The sequence below is a fragment of the Boleophthalmus pectinirostris genome, unplaced genomic scaffold (assembly GCF_026225935.1).
Source record: "Boleophthalmus pectinirostris isolate CB_2022bp ecotype Guang Dong unplaced genomic scaffold, ASM2622593v1 HiC_scaffold_15, whole genome shotgun sequence".
NCBI classification, from domain to species: Eukaryota; Metazoa; Chordata; class Actinopteri; order Gobiiformes; family Gobiidae; genus Boleophthalmus; species Boleophthalmus pectinirostris.
In genome coordinates this window covers 26,505,377-26,525,441 of record NW_026571070.1, presented here as the reverse complement: position 1 = coordinate 26,525,441, position 20,065 = coordinate 26,505,377, and the positions used below count along the sequence as shown (strand labels likewise).

Below are 20,065 nucleotides of genomic sequence, written 5' to 3'. Positions count from 1 at the left end.
CCATCCATGACAGGATTTCTTTTTTATTTATTTTATTTATTTTTTTAATGGAAATTTGATTTTTATTTATTTTTTCTCAGAACTTTGAAATATATATTTAGACAAGATAAAAACTATTATTGCAATATGTTGCTGTCTTATAAGTTTCTGTCAGGGTTGCCTTAGTGGCCGCACATACTTTAATTCAGGAGTCTTTGACGTTTTTCAGGCCAGGGACCCCCAAACTGATGGAGATCTGGAGCAGGGACCCCCTACTACACATATGGCATACAATTGTGTTTTATATTAAATTGGGCCTAGTGTTGTCTATAAACAGCTACTCTGTTACTGTACATTAAATACTAGGGGCGTATTCCATTGAAGTCGCTTAAGAAGTCCAGGCTTATCCTGAAATCCTAAACTGAAACTAACTCCATTTCCAGTCTCGTTCCATTACAGAAATAAGTCTGAGTCTGACTAAAGCTAATTCAGGCCTGGAGTTTAAGCTGCACTTTGTGTGTGCTCGTGGTAACTCTGAGAAGGCCCTGATCAATGGAACAACGACATCATGGAAAATGTGCTCAGTGTGACTTTTTTTAAATGATCTGATTAAACGAGAGAGGAGCCACAGCGCACGGAGAAGAGTTTGGTATGGGACACTGAACTTTTTCAGTCATTCTGATCTGAGGAGCGAAAGGAAAGACATGACTCCCCCTCCTCTCCTGTTCACTTCGCGGGTAGAGAGGAGGCTGTGGAGTGCGGAGCCTGGTTAATGCACTCGGGGAGTGAAGTTGCCTGAACTTTCCCAATGTGCGGTAGCATGTACTGAGCTTAAGTTCTGCTGCGTGTAAAAGTAAAGATGTAACGGACCTCTTCTCATGTAGCGTAAAGCCTATAAGAAACAATAAAAGCCACGCCGACGTGTTTGCAGTTTGACAGGGAGGGGGAGACGAAGGAAAGAAGAGAGAGACAGCTGCGATTAAGGAGCGCACAGTCAGAACCTACTGAAAACCACTTCATCCTCATCCTTCAAAAGTAAAGAAATATCAAAAAAAATAAAAGGTTAATCAACCAAAGATGCCACGACCCCCCTGCAGTACGTCCGCAACCACCCTAGAAGTCGCGACCTCCCCGTTGAAGACCTCTGCTTTAATTACAGTAAGCGATGTGTTTCAAGTGACTTGACCAAAGACACAACACAAGTATGCAAGTTGCGTGTATTGTGAGTATTGTACCATTGCACACCACAATATTGTAATACATGGGTGAGGTGGGTGAAGTAAGAACACAATCAGAGCACTTGTTGGAGCTGAAATCCAACCGCAAATCTTCACGTTTGTGGGCGCACCTACACCACTGATCCAACGCTCATAAGAGTGGACTATATGATATTATGTAAAATGCATTCTGTAGTTCCTCTCACCTTGTTCTTTGTTATACAAGCTCCAGCTGTGGGCTCCTGCATTATTCAATGAAGGAGAATAGCTACCAAGTGCGGAGCTCATACCAAAGTCGCCGGCCCACCTGTTATCCACTTTGTAGCATCAAAAAATAAAGAGATCTGCAAAGTTCCGCGTGCATTCGTAGTACATGGGCAGCGCGTGGACATAGACTGAATAATTCAACACAAGAGCAGTTGGGGGATGTGGAAAAATCCGATACATCACCACTTCAGGAAACGCCGGCGAGCCCGAGAAGCGAAAGTGCAAATCAAAACAACTTCAGAGAGTCCTCGGCAAAATAACAATATCACTGGGAGCAACGTATCCGAAATTTAGATGAGGTTTCAATTTCTGCTCTGAACATAGAAGTGCGCGGTATAGACGCGTATTTAAAGCTTTGCGATGGAGTGTGGACGATGATGTAGCAAAATCCAATTGATACTCTGTAGTGGCATCACGTTGGGGGTGTTTTACTTGCATCTGCATGGTGGACTGTTCAACGGTTACCATGGTGATACAATGCACACATTAGCAAACACTGTAAAAAGTTTTAAGATTGTCTAAAAACCCAAGAAAAAAAGAAAAATGGATTTAAACAGCACATTTTCAGGAGCCTGTGATCAAAAAGAGAGTTCATGGTCTTGTTTAGGTGGCAATAAAAAGACGAGAGTACCTGATTTTAATGTTATTTGCGAGAGAGAGGGACTCGTTAAACTGCACAAATAAGCTCATCTGTTGTAGTTCAAGCTCAAGTCAGTTCTTTATGGTCAAATTGGTTTAAAACAAAGATCAAATTTAAGTCTAACACAGATTCAGACAGAGCAAAGCCTACAGTTCGCTTCACAACCCCAGAGAATGTTGATGATAATTCCTAAAGAAGAACGCACTTACTTTGTCTTATTAAAGTTGAATGATGTAACTTGCCACCAGTTGGCAGCCTCTATGAAGATATATTTTGGTCTGGAATGGTCCACAGCATGGCATTAAACTTATTGTTCACCATGGGGACAAACATTTGGCACCCTCAGGCAAAAAACACCAGTATCTGAATAAATGCAAGATACTGTGGAACATTCAAGGCAAAGCGATAACATAACCCTGAGACAAACCAAATCAAAGTTTATTTATAAAGTGCTTTTCATACAAAAAATGTAACTCAGTGCTTTAAAGTCATTGAAAACACACCTACGTGCCCTTCACCTGAACTGCCTGACCCCACAAAACCACACAGCTCACACATGTACACATATTCACGCTAAAATACATGAGGCTATGTACAATAAAACACAGACAAACAAGTTAACGGGACAGTCCAGAATTTTGGACATAGGACCTAATTTCCTTGTGAGCCAAAGTGTTGGAGAAGTGTGGAGACATTTTTTAAAATATTCCATCCAGTCCTTGTATTTGCAGAGGTCGCTGGTGCTAGGCTAGTGCATGTCAATGGCCATAGTTAGCCTGCCACTAAAAACAGTCTTACCCACTCCACAAAACACCCGAAACAAATCTATTATTACGCCAGACTGTTGATGTAAATGTCTGTGTCAATAGAATAATGTTTGAAATAAAAATAACCGTTGCATGTTGATGGACTATTTTCTCAAATATCAGTCCACCGCTGCCAAGCTGTCTATCAGGAAGTACAACTTGCTGCTGCTGCTCAGACATAAATCCTTCAAATGCAAGGTTGGTTTTACTTCTAAAATTATTCTATCAACACAGACATTCACATTGACAGTCTGGGGCTATAATTGTTTTGCTTCGGGTGCTTTGCCTCCACACGTCTCCAACACTCTGGCTTACTAGGAAATGAGGTCCTATGTCCAAAATTCCGGACCGGCCCTTTAAAGCACCATCAAAAGGAGACGTTTACTCCAGGAGCATAGAGCTGCCACCAGGACACTGACACAGGGCCCAGGGGAGGGAGGAGGCCGAAACACCAACCAGAAGGACAAGTGGGTAGCAGACTAGACACCAGAAGAGTTACATAATGCACTTTTAAATGCCACTGGGGCACCATTTCTGAGATCTTGTTGCTAGTCTTGGTCAGGACTGTCTTTGCTAGAGGGTTGTACTTATTGTGCATGTTTTTGAGGTGATGAGGAAAACCAATATAGAGGAAACCCATTCTAGCTCACCAGTCAGTCATGAGGGATGTGCATTGCCTTGAGTCTGACAATACAATAACACAATCATGATTCGCATATCACGATTAAATATATCACGATATATCCCGATACTAAAACAATGGATGAGATATTGCAGTTTATCAATAATTACTTCTAATAATACAATTCAACTGTACCTTCAAGAGAACAAAATTGTATGAAATATAATTTAGTATTTTTTAACAGTGAATGTAACAAATTTTTAAAAACGATTCAGATCCATTTTTAATCGATTCGAGAATTGTGCAATGAAGTATCACAATATATCACTAAATCAGTTTTTTTTTACACCCCTATCAGTCATCGTACTTCCACCTAAAAAGTTCGATCATATAGGTAACAATATTAAGGTCAAACTGCATAAAAATTGATGTTTAGTTTTGTTTGTAGTCAGATGTACATTTTGATATCTGCGCTGTAGTCTTTTTTTAACCTTTTGGTAAACAATCTCTTTCATATTGTCCTTTTACTAAACCCTGCATCTGTTACTTACAAACAACTCTATTTATCCATGTGCACGGTGAGACATAAATAATTTAACATTCACACAGACTGCTGAAAATGAAACTATGAAAAAAACAAACTGAAATAATAGTCCTTGTTTAGCCTCCAGGAGAAAGTTGCTGACTTTCGCTGGCCTTTCTCCTGTGAACGGTAAACACTGCATTTTGACTTTTCCTGACCCCTCTCCGACTTTGACCTCTCCTTCACTATTGACCACTGGAATGTGTTCTTGTCCGGCTCTGGCCTTTTGACGAGTAAACAGTATCTTCCTCCTCCTGTGCTTCCATAAGTTCCCTTCGCTCTTGTTTGAATTATTCAGGCAATGGCGTCTCAGTCGACCAAAATTTATATACTCGACTAATCATTTTATTAAAGGATCTATATGGGACAACAGCAAGTTATTCTGTCTTTATTCAAATACATCGTTTCTTAGTACTTTCTATCTGCATAAATTGTTTCTGCATGAACTCCGGTGCAGGTGTAGTCTTGTGAGTGCAGTTTGTTTCAGATACACAGAGATATATGTTATTAGGCTCTTTTTTCAGACCAAGAGTTTGTTTTTCATACCTGACAGATTCAAATGCTCACTAGTGGTCTTCCTCAGAGTGGTCTCATGATGTTTCTGTGACGTGTCCGTTCAGCTGATTTAAACAGGTTTTGCAGTCTGACTTCCTCAGGACAGTATCTCAGCTGTGTGAAAGTAAAAAAGCCCCCTTGTCCCGGTTTATCGTCCCGTGGGCACGTTTCAGTATTTCGAGTGCGTCTTTAATTCAGCGACAGAGTTTGTTTTCCTCTGTCCCAATTATGTTTGCTTCGTCCCAGTTCATAATGTGGTTCTCTCTTTTACAGTGGTCAGAAACAGCTGATTTGAGTTGTTCCTGTTCTGCTTTGCGTTTTGTTACTTGTGTACACACCTTCGCTCTTTCCTTCTTGCATTCTGTCCTATGTTCCTTTTTTCGTGTACTGAACACCCTCCCTGTTTCCCCGATGTTTGTTTTATTGCAAGACATGCAGGGTATTTCGTACGTGACATTACATTTATGCCCGGCTTCCATTTTATCTTTTGGGTGGACGAGTAACTGCATAGGTTTTCTTTACGGTTTCACTGGTGTGTTGATATTGTGTTTTCTCCTTGGCCTCTGCACTTTTTCTGTTATGCCCCTTATGTACAGTAATGTTACCATGCCTACGCTCTTTTTGACCGTTTTATTTTTGTTTTTCTGCTTTAGTTTTCTTTTCTCGCTGACCTCTCTGTTTTCCTTTGTGTACTGTCCGTTTTGTGTACTGGTGTTGCTTCAGAGCGTTGTGGATGTGTTTGTCTTCCTCCTGTTTGTCTTGTTCATCTGTGATAATGTTGGTTCTGTCAAATAACGTTCTTACAACAGAGAGTTTGTGGGCTGTAAGAGATATTGGTCAGTGTGGGCTGGTTTTCTATGTATTTTTATTTTGATGCTGCCATCTGCATCTGCCTCCTCCAGTAGGAAGACAACGCCAAAACCTGTATAAATCAGCTGCCCAGGCACGTCACAGCAACATTATGTGACCATGAAACTGTCAGGTACGAAAACAAACTCTTGGCCTGAAAAAAGAACCTAATAACATAAATTATCAGAAGACCAAATGAACCTCATTGGACTACACAGAGATATGAATAATAGTTTTCAGAGCTTCTGCCACGCCCCCTTTTAAAGAATAAATAATTTCTTTATTTAACCACAGCACTAAGCATTTTGTATCCCTGTCTTGGGTCTAGTCTCGCCCTAACACCTCCACACACCATTCTGTTTTATAAGAAATGTGTTGTTCCTCTTGGCCAGGACTCCTTTGAAAAATAGATATTTGAATCTCAATGGGACTTGTTAAATATAAAAAAATAAGCCAACATGCACACTGTGTAGCCTTCCAAAACATGTACAATACCCTCCTCTTTGGGGTCAGTCCTCCCCCGAAAATGAGATTCCAAATGTCAGTGGGACTTTCCCTGAGGAATAATAATGTTTGTCCTCAGGGCTGTTGCTCTCCTCCATCTGTCCTGGCACACAATCTGCTGATCCTACCTGACCAGTCCTCCTGTTCAACTCCAATGAGGCCGTTGTTTGAGTCTTTCTATTATTATTATATTTAAAGGTCTCTTGTTATTTTAAGCCATGTTACAATGCGGTTACCTCATCAAAAACATACCTGGAGCTGTGTATTGTTTCATTCACACATTTCAGTAATCGTTTATTATTATTTTGTCTGCATCTCCAAATCTAACAAATGCTCTTTTCCACCTTGTGATGTCATGAAGCTGTAATTTTCAAGTGAATCTCAGGCCATGTTTACACCAAAACGAATCACCGTATAGGAAATGAGACACGTTGTTTCTGTGTCCGCAAGCCTTCCCTATCCACACAGCTTTGCACATATTTGTATACGTTTTACAGAAATGAAATTTAAAACCGCATGGTTAATTTGGATAAACTAAGCGCTCAAAAAACAGCTTGCTATTGTGCGCTGATGCGGTTCAGCTTCTGTCAGACTAAAGGACATGACTTAGTTGAATATGAGTGTTCTTTCTGTGACAGTGGGGTGTTCTGATGATGGTGAGTCTGTTCTGTGCTTCTATCGCATTGGAGATGGTTCATGTTAAACTTTTCAGAGATTATACATCTGCAGGTCATACGCATAGACCGTATATCTGAATGGACATATATTCTAGCCTCTTTTGGCGGTGAATTACTTCATGGCTCATAGACCTACATCAGTGTATCAGCGTTTTCAGGCATCCACACAGTACCAGATCAGATCTATACTCAAATTAATTCATGGGAGCTGGCGGCACCAGATCGTTCCATCTCTGGAGCCGTTTTCAATCAGATTAGTGTGGACGAACACTGCATCCGCAACAAAAACGACTCAAATACTTACTAGTGTGGATGGGGCCTCAAGTGAACCTTTTAACTTTTGATCCATAGAGATGACAATTCCAGGACTGAAAGTATCCAAATGATTGTAGAGAAAATATTTATAGTTTCGAAACACAGTGGATCACTTCCTGTACAACTGCATGACATCATAAAGTGGAGCAAAGTATTATGTGTGTTAAACATGTTTATGATGAGGAAACAACATTATAACATGGACCCTAAAATGTAAAAAAAAAAAAAAAAGTTCTATATTCGAAAAAGTAACAAATATTTCAATTCAGCTCCACCTGAGAAACACTGTACTGAATAACACTCCGCTACTCCAGCTCTCGACCCCCTCCTCGGGCTCTTATCCCTGGATACTCGGCGCGCGTTGTCCCCCTGTCAACTCGAATCACAAACGCTCCGGCTAAAATCCCCTCTCCCCAGCCCTGTGCCTCGCGCCCGCTGTTTGGATATGTGAAAAGATGCTACAAAGAATGACCTTTACCAGCAGTGGCGCCCCATGCTCCCAGATCCGAACCCGCTTGACAGTAATCGAATGCTAATGAAGTATCCGGCTGACGCTAGCTCCTGCGCGGTGTAATTATCTACGGGGCTAGCCTTGTTGCCCGGGATGCATATTGTTTGATTATTAAACGTTTTTTACAGTCAAGCCGTGCACCAGGTTCTTGCCACCGGGTCAGGAATTACTCATCATCCAGGCCTCATAAAAATGCAATAAATATTGTCCGCCTCTAGCTACAAGACAGAAAGGAGTTGAATGGGAGGATAGGAATTATTTGGAATTTTTGAGTTGGAAGTTAAAAAGATTTGTAGAATTCAGTGTGATGGAGTTCTATGCCAAAGGGTGCGGCGCAGATATTTCATTAAATTTAGATTTTTGATGATGGCTTTAGGAGCTAGCATCAAAATTGGTCTTTTTTTTTTTTGGCATTCCATTTGAAGCTTATTGGCGCACTATGTGATTTTACTGGAGAAGGGTTCACCACCTGCTTGTGTTTATGGCAATGTTATGGCTTAGCTTGGAATGTTCCACAGTATGGCATTAAACAATCTTGCATCTGTTCAATTATAGGTCTTTTATTGCTCCAAAACATGCATTCTTAAAGTGTGCGTTGTCGCCTCTCAACAGATCTGACTTAAAAGCTTGTTTCCAGAGAGGTAAGTTTAATGTCATCATAGAACCTTCAAGGAAAAGTCATCTCCATGGAGACAATTGATTTAAAGGTGCACTATGTAACTTTTCTGGCATACGATCTGCCGCCTGATTTTTAAGATTCAATTTTCAGATGTTATTGCTTTGTTGGGCATGTGCCGCAATATGGTATTAAATTGATATATCTCACAAATGTCTATCTTAACTGTTTTTATTGATATAAAAACTCTTGGAAGACATGCATTCTTACTTCAGCAAAATGTTACATATTGTACTTACATATTGTATCAGTAATACATGTAGGACTTGGCTAGCCTGATTCATCAGCCAGTTTCACTTTGTGGAAACAGTCTGACTTCACAGCATTACAATTTGTTCACTCAACGGTAGGTGGGTAGTTTTCTATTTAACCAATCGCTGCTATTCTGTCATGATGTATGCAATGCCCTGCAAACGGGGCTAACTGGTATATTAAGCTTTTCCTAAATCCCGTAGGAAGAAGGGCAATAATGTCTTTGCCATTGATAAAATTCACATAACATTCGCTTTGTTCCGGTTTTAAATCCTCGATCTCGGGAATCGTTGCCAACACAGAATGTATGGCTCTTCGTTGATTGGCCGGTGCCTGGACTCACACTTTCGGGGTTCTTGCAAACCGTCTACTGTATTCTGATTCCTGGTCTAGTTGCTGGAGAAAAATGAAATTGAGCGGAGGCACTAGGTGGACCAGCCTGGCTAGGATTTGGCAGCATCACATACTCATTTTGGTACAAATTGAGAAAAAAAAAAGTATGATCTGCAGCTATCCATGGGAGTCTTTGTTGTGATGATGTTTATGACAACGTCAGCTCCCACTGGGCACCACAGTTTTATAACACAGAAGTCAGAGGACTTATTTCTTTTCATTTTAGATGAATATTGTAATTTCAAATGTGTCAATTATAACATAATGATCCAAAAGTGTCATAGATTATAACTGTATAGTAGGCTCAAGCACAATTTGAGTTCTTTAAATGTCCTTTATTGGGCAAAATTGACTCTTGTGAACTTTTTAAAACCATCTTAGAGTGTACCTAGATTTGCTTTGCTTGAGTAATCCTTTATTATTAGTCTGTCTGCATCTCAAAAGCTCCAAATGCTCTGCTTTGACCTTGTGATGTCATGAAGCAATAGTTTTCATTTTAACAGCTACATTTTCACCTTTTTTTTTTTGTGAAAATTGGCAATTCCAGGACTGAAATTATGCAGACGATTCTATTAAAGGTGTATGGAGTGGTGGAGCACTTCCTGTATTACAACATGACATCACAAGGTGGAATAGAGTGCTCAAATATGCAGGATTTCTGTGTGGAAAAAAAAAAAACCCCACTCCAGTTCTGTTTTTGATGAGGAAACATTATAACAGAGATCAAGAAATAGCATAATATGGACCCTCTAAACATTAGCTCTACAGTAGGCGTTTATGTGAATCCTGCTTTCTTTTTCCATTGATTTATTTAATATTCACCAACACGGCATTTTCTTTGTTACAAGCAGTGTCTTTTCCATTCTACTACTACACAAAGAAGCATGCAGTAAGTATGTTGCACACAATTAAACGCGTGGGCTTGTCAGCGAGGAATACTTTTTATTACCAATTTTCTCTCCTCGAAAATGTGACAACAAGCAGCGAGATCTCCTTCATTTAGAAGATGTTTTCTATTTTCAAGTGGCGCTCCTTGAAATGGTTTTAATCCATTGTCAACGCAACAGCATGAGAGCTCCACTAATGGGCTCTGAATTACAAGGTGAAGTAAGTCCATTCTATACTGGGGATAGTTAGTCAGACTGTCAATTCTGAAGACATCTCTGTAAATACATGAGATGAAAAAAGGAAAAGGAAAAGAAACTGTATCTAAACCATGACAGCAACGGCTTTCCCTAATTAGAAGAAAAGATAAAGGGACTGCACCAGTTTTTTCACCGTCTTAAAGGTGTACTATGTAACTTTTCTAATGGAGAGTACGTTACAATTTGTTTCTTTAAGGAGATGTTATTGCTTTGGTTGGAATGTTCCACAGTATGGCATTCTGTTCAGCCTTTCTCTCATAAGAGGTGATTTATTGTTGAGAAATACCTTAAGATAGCCAACGTCCTAAAGCTTTATTCATTTTTAAATAACGCTTCAGCAAAAAAAGTCTTCATCAGATCATTTTTCTTGCTTTGGACCACAGTATACAGAAGGCTTTTTTTTGCTGTTTTAAAAATAAAAAAAAAACCTTTTGGACATTGGCCATCTGAGTGTGCTGTGCATTTTTTCACTTTTATTTTGCTGTTCCTTGTATTTGCATGAAAACTACACAAACTTCGGTGTGCGTTTTCTGTTTCATTTGACAGAAATACCTTAAGAACATAGCCAGGCTGGTCCACCTAGTGTCTCCGCTCAATTTAATTTCTCTCCAGCGACTAGGTCAGGAATCGGAATACACTACACAGTTTGCAAGAACCCAAGAAGTGCGAGTCCAGGCATCAGACAATCAGCGAAGAGCCGTACATTTTACGTTGGCAGGGATTCCCGAGATCGAGGATTTAAAGCCGGAACAAAGAGAATGTTGGGTGAATTTTATCAAGGGGTAAGACGTTATTGTCCTTCTTCCTATGGGATTTGGGAAAAGCTTAATATACCAGTTAGCCCCGTCAGTGGCGAATTACATACATCACGACCAAATAGCAGCGAATGGTCAAATAAAAAAAAAGTACCCACCTACCGTCAAGCGAACGAATTCCAATGCTGCGAGGTCAGACAGTTTCTACAAAGATGAATGAGGCTATTAAGAACATGCATTTTTGTGTAACTGACCTGTACCTTGGCCTGCTTGTCTCCATGGAAATAGACACGTTTACCGCCGTACTGTTGAAACGTTCCAGGATGTACAGTTAAGTGCATCTACCTGGAGACTAGCATGCGGCACACCCTCCCCGTGAAAAGTTACACAGTGTACCTTTAAAAATGTGAAAAAAGGGGTATTTTAAATGGTTATTTCTGAATTTACCTTATGCATTCAGAGCTTCCTAATTATTCACATCGATCAGTTTATAAGCACTTTTCACAACTTTCAGAGGCAAGAGCAAATTTGGCAGTCAAAGCTAACAACAACTAGCATGTTAACTGCGCACTTCAAAACTCTCTGACAGTAGAACACGTCATAATTAGATGCAGGCAGTGCACAGCGGATATGTTTTGATCTCAAGAGATGCTTATACAATACATCAGTACAGGGCCAATTTTGCTCAAAAACATGAAAAAAAAAAAAAAAAAAGGGATAGGTCCTTCAGTAATGAGACTTTTGTTGTTGATCTAAGCATAACTATTTTGAAGCAGTTTCAAAATCGAGAACTTTTCCTGGCAGTGTCCAAGATTATGCAGCAATTTCACTAACCCCATCTGACCCGTCCATTAGAAAACCTCTTGTGACATCCCCTAATTATTTACCGAATTTGCGTCAGTCATGCTAGTCCTTTAGTCTGACTCTGTTGTCGAACTTACATCCACCACTTTTTTTTTTTTTTTTAGAAGAGACTCCACACTATGTAATCTTGGCATTTTATTTCGTAGTTTCATTTTGATTGTTTTTATTCGACTGAAAAAGATTCGTCCTTACTGTGAGCAGACTTGCATCTCCACAAAGATACGGTATAAATGTCTGTCTCTGTGGAATCATCATTTACCTCTAAATTAAATAGAGTCTAAACTAATTAAATGTTACACTAAAGTCTGCTGGCCTCTGTACTGATCTGTTTGCTCAGTTAAATGTTAAGTGACCAAACTGGAGAATCACAGTGCCAAATCTTAAACCAGGATCAAGATCAAGAGTACCTAGTTGGTGGAGTATTGCATATTTAGTTACTCAGACAAACTAGTGGAGTCCAGATGGAAGAAATTCACAGGGACACAGGCAGAACATTCCAACACCACACCGATATGTCCAACCAGGTCTGAGAATTGAACCATGAATTCATATACTAGCCACGAAAACATCACACCAATTAATCTGTGCCTATGAAACCGGGGTCGGGGATCTATTGGTAGTTTTATTTTATAGTTCTAGTTCTGCAGTTAATTAAGTTCTATTATATTTGAGTTCTGATTGGTTTAGGTTATTTGGTTTTTGATTTTTTGACCTGGTAAAGCTTTCATTTCATTCTAGTTGTTCTCAGGGAGCGTGTCTATTACACTAGAGGGTCAGGAGGGTCTCAAACCGTGGGATATGGGTTATTGTAGTTTTATAGTTCTATTTCTACAATTAAATTCCAGATTTGATTTCTAATTGGTTTATTCCAAATTAAGGCCTTTTTGTAGTTCATTTCTGATATGGTAATGCCTTAATTTTGTTCCATCTACAAATACAATATGCAATTTTAGAAAAATGTATGTTCTATAAGTGTATTCTTAAAGTATTACACTCAAAAGGTTTTCTTTGGTTGGCAGAATTTCAAAGAATTAGAATAGTTAAGCTATTGGGCTAATATTAGTTTTCCTTCAGGCAGATCAGTGGACAGTTTCTATTTTAAAGGTTCTATATTACATACATAAATTGACTCTTGTGAGCTTTAAGCCATGTTAAAATGGCACAATGTTCCAACACCACACAAAAATGTACAACCAGGTCTGGCAATTGAACCCTGAATTTATATACAAGCCACTAAAACATCACGCCAATTAATCTGTGCCTTAGAAACTAACCATTTGTGGCCATACCGGCTTGTCAGTGCCTGATCCCATCAGATTTCAGAAGCTAAGCAGGGCCGGGCCTGGTTAGTACTTGGATGGGAGAATGCTGGGAGTTCCAGGTGCCACAGGGGGGCGCCAGTGGCAAAAACCGTGATTGTGTCCGTAGGCAAGACACTTCACCCACATTGCCTCGTATGAAAGTGGTGTGTGCGTGAGTGATGGTGGTGGTCGGAGGGGCCGATGGCACAGATTGGCAGCCTCACTTCCGTCAGTCTGTCCTGGCTACTGTAGCAGTTTACCACCACTCAGTGTTGAGTGAATGAATAATGAACTGTAAAGCGCTTTGGGTATCTTGAAAGGCCCTATGTAAATGCAATGATTGATTAATTAATCAATCAATTCATTCATTCATTAAATTATTTTTGAGTTTTTTGACAATATGGATACAACATGAACATAAACCAATCAGAACTAAAATGAAACTGAAAAAGGAATAGAACTTGATTAACTGTAGAACTAGAACTACTGTATAACACTACAATAATACCCCATAGACCACAGTTTGATGAAGTAAACTGGCATAGCCTATATGGAAGGACTCCATTAAGCCATTAAGCCAGAATATGCGAACTCCACACAGAAACTGCGATTGGTGTTTGAACCCAGGACGTTTGTGCTGTTCAGTTAAGATACAGTACTATCCAGTAAATCATCACACCAATAAATCCCTTAAACAATCTTTGCAAAAGGCTAGACAATGACAAATATGCATACAACAAAGCTAAAGTCAACCAAAGACACCGTAAGACACTGCCCTATTTACATACACAACCATTACAATGAAAAATTGAACGGGAGACTTTCCAGACCCCTCCTTTTCTTTTTCGCTAATGTGACTGGGACTGGTTGGCCGAGCTAGCTTATTCAGCAAAAGTGACACATCGCGCCATTAGCAAATATTTATCCCCCTGGTTTTCCCCGGCCGAAATATTAATCACTTTATGTTTACCAGAGAGTGTTTGTTAAAGGCTCCGGTATTTGCCCTGTTCAAATAACTCCATCACCAATTTGCACAGCGCTGGTTGTTTCCCTTAATGTTTCTTTCCACTGGCTCGATGTGACAGTGGCTGATTCCGGTGGGCCACGCTTTTCCGAGGCACGGCGCCAACACATAATAGGACATCGGGTTGCGAAATTTCGAATCTGACAGAATACATTAAAGCCAAGCGGAATGCAGATGCGAGTGGAAGGAGAGGGGGGGCGCTAGGGTAAATTGATGACTTCCCATTCCGTAGCAGCCGACTGTATCATACTCCCTTTTGCTCCCAGCCAAAACAAATGGCCGAATTGTGCAACACATTCTTTTTGTTTGTCATGGTCGGCTGAAGGGATGGTATTAGGGAGCGTGTCTATTTCACTAGAGGGTCAGGGGGCTCTCAAACTGTAGGCGATGGGTTATTGTAGTTGTATAGTTCCAGTTCTACAGTTAATTAAGTTCTGTTAGATTTGAGTTCTGATTGCTTTAGGCCTTTTGTAGCCCATTTTTGACCTGGGAAAGCTTTCATTTAATTCTAATTTTTCTCAGGGAGTGTGTCTATTTCACTAGAGGGTCAGGGGCTCTCAAACTGTGGGCTATGGGTTATTGTAGTTTTTATAGCTTTAAGTCCAGATTTGATTTCTTTTTATTCCAAATTAAGGCCTTTCATAGTTCATTTTTGACCTGGTAACGTTTTAATTTTGTTCCATCTACAAATACAACAAGCAGTTTTAGAAAAAAATGTATGTTTTGTAAGCCTATTCTAAAAGTATTACAATCAAAAAGTTTACTTTGGTTGGCAGAATTTCTAAGAATTAGAATAGTTAAGCTATGGGCTAATATTAGTTTTTCTTCAGGTAAATCAGTGGACAGTTTCTATTTTAAAGGTTCTATATATTACACAAATTCACTCTTATGAGCTTTAAGCCATGTTAAAATGGGAGAACATTCCAACACCACACTGAAATGTCCACCCAGGTCTGGGAATTGAACCCTAAATTCATATACTAGCCACGAAAACATCACGCCAATTAATCTGTGCCTAAGAAACCGTTCAATAATTTTTGAATTTTTTTGACAATATGGATACAACGTGTACATAAACCAGTAGCAGTTTTAGAAAAATGTATGTTCAACTCAGTATTCTAAAAGTATTACAATCAAAACGTTTACTTTGGTTGGCAGAATTTCTAAGAATTAGAATAGTTAAGCTATTACAAATTTACTGTTGTGAGCTTTAAGCCATGTTAAAATGCTGTTACCTCAGTGTGTCAAAGCTCAAAATGTGATGGTTTGAAGTAGTAGTTTTCAAGATAACAGCAGCTATCGTTTACATTTTGTTCAGTAAACGTTGGCAATTCCAGGGCTGAAATTCTCCAATTGATTCTCGTGAAGGTCTATGGAGTTTAAAAATGCAGTGGAGCTCTTCCTGTGTTACCATATGATATCACAAGATGATATCAACCACCATGCCAAAACCACGGCATGGTGGTTTGCAATCCTGCCAAACCGATTCCTGAACCGTGCCAGTTTGCATGTTCTATCTGTGCTGCAGTAGACTTTCCTGGTTTAAAAAGGTCTAATTAATGAGAGATTATGAAATTGTTCTATGAAAACCTCAAATAGAATTCACTGAAGAGACTGATTGGAGACCTTTAAATGATAAAGCATTTACACGTCCTTCAAACATTTTCCTAGACTGGAAACTAGTTATAACTTGACATTGGTAGTATTTGAAACAGGCAAATAAATGACAGTGAAAAGTTATTTTTATTTTCACACCTTCCCATCAGGTAGTACACAGAAAAGTAAGTACATTCTGTTCAACTTGCTTATCAAGTCTGTGTTGTCTGGGAAACATGTACATTGTGCAGATTTCTTATATAATGGACCCAATTATTGTAGATATTAGAATTATTCTCATGCTGGACAAAGACTCTGTATGTTAGACTAGCTAGTTATTGCTTTGCATAGAATGTTGCACAGTAGGACGTCAAAAGTATCTACCTTCAGTAAGATAAGTAGGTGACGCAACCAAGATAGAGGTTAGATCAGTGGAGAGGTGACCAAGAAGGGAAGTTTTTCAAGTATTTCTGGAGTGTGGTGGATACCTCTACCACCACTCCATAGTGTCAGTATTATTTCATTTCCATTACGTTAATTGCATTATTTTATTTAGACTTATATTCTAATTTGAGTGCACACATTTTATTTAATATAAGTCTGATTTACTTACATTTGTTCTTTTTGTTTTTTTGAGCACCAGACGGAGGACCCTTGGAAGAGACCACCATGACTCAACAAGGAGGGAGGGGAAACACTATTTAGTTAGTTTTATTAAGTTAGTTTGTTTAGATTGCTTTAAGGTCACTTTATTATCACTTATTATTTTCTGTATTATAAGTATTTGCCTTTTGTTACTTTGATTAAGTTAGTAGTTTAGTTAATTATTTAGTTTAATTCCTCCCTCTTGTGTTCAGCTTTAGTTGGTCCTCAAGTATTTAAACACCCCTGTTCCTTTGTCTGGTTGGGTTAGTTTTGTTCTGTTCAGTTTGATTTTGCGTTACCCCAGTTGGGCCCGTTTTTTTGTTGATAATTTGCCTAATTTGAGCCTTTGTTAAATTATATCTTTTTTGACTTTATTAAATTTAAACTTATTTTTATACCTTGTCTTTACCTTTCTGTTTGGTCCACTACATGTAGCTATAAAACACCAATAGATAGATAACATTTGAATGAAGACAAGCAAACGGTGGACACCCCGAGAAAAAGTTAAGTAGCGGACCTTTAAAGATGCAATGTGTAACTTTTCTGGGGAAGAACTGCCACTTGCCTGTCTCACTGCTTTCCCTGGTGTGTATAGCTTTTCATTTTGCGATCCTTTTACTCAAATAGAGGTGTTTTTAAAGCATTGTTACCCTGAGCGGACTTGCTTTTTCACAGATCTGACCCGTAACTTGGCCTAATGCTCGTTGCCGTGGAGGTCGATACGTTTCATTGCCATTGCCAAACAGACACAAGCAGGTGACAGATCTTTCATCAGAAAAGTTCTAAATTTCACCTTTAAATTGTATTCTTAAGCACTGGCCCACAGCGAGTAATAAGAGTCTGCTTGGTTCTGTCATTATTTAAACACTCTTTATTAGAACTCTGCTGAGGACACATACAGATTGAAGACTGGCCCCTGCAGTCCCATAGCATAAAGTGGTTTTATATGGGCTTTAGTATGCACGCAACAGTTCTGTGCATAAGTAACTACTAAAATCTATGCTGTTAGCGATCTTCTAATACAATGATTTCTTCACAGCTCTTGGTTTTAAAGTGCAGTTTATGACTTTTCTCGTGGCTTCTTGTGTCTGTGGTGATGTTTTTGGGCTTTGCTTGGAATGTTTCACAGTATGGCATTATACTTATCGCCGCTGAGACAGAACATTCGGCCAAGATCATAGTATGAATACAGGTTTTTCAAGCAATAAAACCACTCAAACGTTCGTGCACCAGGGGCAAGGTGAATTAAGTGTCTTGGCCAAGGACATAATGACAGCATTCATTTGTGAGAGATGGAATTGCACCGCCAACCTGTGGGTCAGTGAATCCAGCCGCTCTCCCAATGACTTTTATGTCAATAACGAGATTTGAATTGCCAACCTTCGGATCAGTGAACAAACACTCAACTGCTGAGCTACTGTCACGCCTAATGCATGATGGATAGGTTTAACTCAGGGGTCTCCAACCTGTAGCTCAGAAGCTACCAGTAGCCAAGGGATTTCTGAACTCTATGTATTGTGGATAATAAGTAAATTTGATTAATTACCATTGTAAAAGTATAATTTTGATAAATGGACAATGGTTTTTGTATTATAGGCATCTTACTGTTCGCCATCTAAGGCTTGCCGTGGCTCTTATATTTACTCAGTTTCTTTGTGACTGCTGAAATTGGAAGATCTCTGGTATTTTTGCTTCATAAAGGTAGCTCACTGGAGAAAAAAGGTTGGAGACCCCTGGTTTAAGGCCTTACTGTGGGGCGAGGGTAGTTCGTTGGGGCGACGGTAGCTCGGTTGGTAAGAAGGTTGGTGGGTAGGTTCGTTCGAATCCCGCTTACTACATAAAAAAAAAATAATAATAATAATAATAATAAAAAAAAAAAACATCATTGGTTGAGTGATCAGATCCACTGAACGGTGTTATTCCAGCTCCTGCAGATGAATGCTGTTGTTGTGTCCTTGGGCGAGACACTTAACACACCTCACCCCTAGTGTCTGCGTACACTGGTGTATGAATGTGTGTGTGAATGGATGGGTGGTTGCATGGCGTAAAGCGCTTTGAATGTTTGAAGGTAGAAATGTGCTGTATAAAAAAGTGACCGTTTACCATTTACCAACGTTCCAGGCAAAGCACTAACATTATCCACGGACACAAGCATATTGTGGACCCCCTGCCAGGAAAGTTACATAGTGCAATGTGAAATAGCAAATACTGAGTCTGATCACTGCGACAACAGCAAAACACATACATTTAAACCAGCAGTTGTTGACTAATCAATAGTGTACCACAAATCAGCAATATCAAAGAGAAAATGACAACCCATATCAACAGCCCATATTGATCGAGTAACCAACCCCTGAATGACACTGATCACAAAGTCACAAATATATAGCAGTTTTTTAAGAATCTATGCTCTGATCTGAAGAGTGATGGATCGCTTCAATACATGTCATTCAAAAATCAATAATGAAATGTCAAATATTCTACCAATATCTTAACATTTTACAACACTACAAAAACTAAAAGCCTCCTAAGTTAAAATGACTTGAATTAAGAGCATGTTATACCGATTTGAGTAAAACGATCTACCAATGGAATGTTGTCATAGTTGAAATAAAAAATACACCTAGTTACACTGAAGATAAAATAAACAACTCTTTGTCCTTAACATGGCTAGGTATCAATAAGAAGTTGCCGATACGATACAGACCTCCATACATAGGCTACGATGCGACACATATCTCGATACAGCTCGCTTTTGATTTGATATGTTTTAAATCGATTCGATACGATTCAATGAAAAATAATGGCTAAATCCTGGCTGTGATACTAAAAGTCTTTGTTAAACCACGTATTGTGCAAAGTTAATATAAAACACACACATTTTAAGTGAATATGTTAAATGTGTTGCATAAATGAGTTTCCTTCTGCTAAATAAGCAACAATCTAGTGCCTCTGCTCAATTTCATTTCTCTCCAGCAACTAGGTCAGGAATCAGAATACACTAGGCCATTCGCAAAAAACGGAAGTGTGAGTTCGGGCACCAGCCAGTCAGCGAAGAGCCATATATTCTGTGTTGGCAACGATTCCTGAGATCGAGGATTTAAAGCTGGAACAAAGAGAATGTTCGATGAATTTTATCAAGAGGAAAGACGTTGTTGCCCTTCTTCCTATGGGATTTGAGAAAAGCTTAATATACCAGTTAGCCCCGTTAGAGGAGCATTACATACATCACGACCAAATAGCAGCGATTGGTTAAATAAAAACGAACCCACCTACCGTCAAGCGAACGAATTCTAACGCTGCAAGGTCAAATGGTTTCTACAAAGTGAAGCCAGTTGACAAATCGGGTTACAAAACTGTAGTGCTGTAACAAAATAATTTAGTAAATATACCAAAAAATACTCTTGGTGATATATCAATACAGCAGCCCACGATATTGATACTGTATCGTCACAATAAACGATACAATATATCAATATTTTTATATTTTCCACACTCCTAGACCTTAAAATAAGAAACAAAATCATACGTTGTTTGAATTACGAAAAAATACATATTCCATTGGTGGATAATTTTACTTGTCAAGTGAAATCTACTCAAATCAAGTCCAATCTTCTTAATTTGAGTAATTTGAACTTCCTCAGATATTACTTTTTCTTGTGAAATTGGGCGCTTGGGGATAGTCTGCTACCTCAAATGACTCGACTTAGCGTTATCCGTCTCTAGCAGTACATAATGATGCAAACTCACTCAAGACTGAACACGCGTTAGCTCAAGGTTAAAACACATGGCACCACTAGTACTACTTCCATTGAAGACTATTAATATTAGATCCGAGACACCGAACCTTTTAACAGCAGTCAGAAATCGCTTTCATCATTGTTCCTTG

General features: G+C 39.2%; 1 protein-coding gene and 1 pseudogene across 2 annotated transcripts in view; one reads left to right on the top strand and one right to left on the bottom strand.

The window, feature by feature from the left end:
• Positions 1–20,065, bottom strand: part of cdh7a (cadherin 7a) — a 406,174-nt gene that overhangs the window by 371,811 nt on the left and 14,298 nt on the right. The gene's annotated exons all lie outside the window — the stretch shown is intronic.
• On the top strand, positions 12,886–13,003 carry LOC129408211 (5S ribosomal RNA; annotated as a pseudogene).